The following is a 1,729-nucleotide window of genomic DNA, read 5'->3' as shown; positions in this document are numbered from 1 at the left end:
GTGTGTGTAGTTGTGTGTGTGGACCCCAGAGACCCTTCTTCTTTCTCAACATAAGAGCGTTTAGCTCTCCTTTCACTTATGTTCTGAATTATAGCGAAAGAGAGGTAGAGAGAGAGAGAGAGAGAGGGGGGAGAGAGAGAGAGAGGGGGAGGAAGAGAGAGAGGGGGAGAGAGGGAGGAGGCGAGGAGGGAGGGGAGGGAGGGAGAGAGGAGGAGAGAGAGGGAGGGAGGAGAGAGGGAGGAGAGAGAGTGGGAGAGAGGAGGGAGAGGGAGGAGAGAAGGAGAGAGGGAGAGAGAGAGGGAGAGAGAGAGAGAGAGAGAGAAGAGAGAGAGAGAGACGAGGAGAGAGACGAGAGAAGAGAGAGAGAGAGAGAAGAGAGAGAGAGAGGAGAGAGAGGGGGGGAGAAGCGGAGAGAGTGAGAGAGAGAGGAGACAGACAGAGAAGAGAGGAGAGAGAGAGGAGAGACGAGACGCAGAGAGAGAGAGAATGAAGAGAGATGAGAGAGAGGGGGAGGGGAGGCGAGAGGGAGAGATGAGAGTCAGAGGACAGACAGACAGAGAGATTAGAGAGAGGGGGCGATCTGGTCCAGCCCTGTGTCTCCATACATCCGCCTGTAAAACCAAGACCTTCATTATTCCTTCTCTTCACTACTCTCCTTCATTATTTTAGTTATCTTGCGCCTTTCCTGTCCACATTATTTGTTATTATTTTTACTGATTTCACAATAAAGACGTGTTGGTCCCAGGTGTTCTTACGTGTTTATTATGAGTGTCTTGAGTTCCTTGTTAGTTTGACTCAAAGTGTCTTGAGGACTGACTGCCATACATTACTGCTAAGAATGGCTCCACACCTCGCTTGTCTGATGTGACCGTTTCCCTTAAAGCATTCAGGTAGTCTTTGCTTGCATCTGTGGTGTGTGATGTGTGTTGTTGTGTGTGTTGCTGTGGTGTGAGTGTGTTGTGCGGGTGTTTTGGTGTGGGGTGTGTGTTTGTGTGTGTTGTGTAGTGTGTGTGTGTCGTGTGTGTGTGTTGCTGTTGTGTGTGTGTGTGTGTGTGTGTGTGTGTGTGTAGTGATGCTGTGTTTCTATCTATCTGTGAAATCAGTGATGTGTGAAACCTCTCTCCGTCACCTGTGCTTGATCCCAGGCCAGTCTCTATTGTTCCAAACAACTGGAGTGACATTTAAAAACCACGCCACACCTCCATCCCCCTAAATCTCTCTTTATTAATATCTCTCATACGCATTAATTCTCATTTATTCATCTCTTTTTTTTCACTTTATTTTTGGACAGGTTTAACGTTACAAAATAAACAATAATAAATCAAATAAACCAAACGTCTCAGTGAGAAAATGACGCGTTACACCAGATTTAAGCTAACAGCTATTTCCGTCTTGTAGTCGCAAAAGGAGCACTATCAAACCACAAGAAAGCAGAGGATACATAAGCAGGACAAATGAGAGACAAAGACAAAGCTCCGAGTGAAAGACCTTTGTTTTACTACTCCTAAATGCACTTTATGATCATCAAATCTTTATATGACCGATACGGTTACAAGCAAATAGGGGTCTAACTGAGCTAGGCGCGAATAATGTCCAAAAGGTGTCTTGATGAATTCAGCCAAGTGGAAAATCATGCTAAAGTTATTACGGTAACATAATAGCACAGATCTCTACAAACCCTCCCTTGCAGTAGTCTTTATAACAACAGTTATTCTCTCTCTTTGTGTGT

The sequence above is a fragment of the Salvelinus sp. IW2-2015 genome, unplaced genomic scaffold, assembly GCF_002910315.2.
Source record: "Salvelinus sp. IW2-2015 unplaced genomic scaffold, ASM291031v2 Un_scaffold1984, whole genome shotgun sequence".
NCBI lineage: Eukaryota > Metazoa > Chordata > Actinopteri > Salmoniformes > Salmonidae > Salvelinus > Salvelinus sp. IW2-2015.
Note: the sequence above shows the minus strand (reverse complement) of the source record.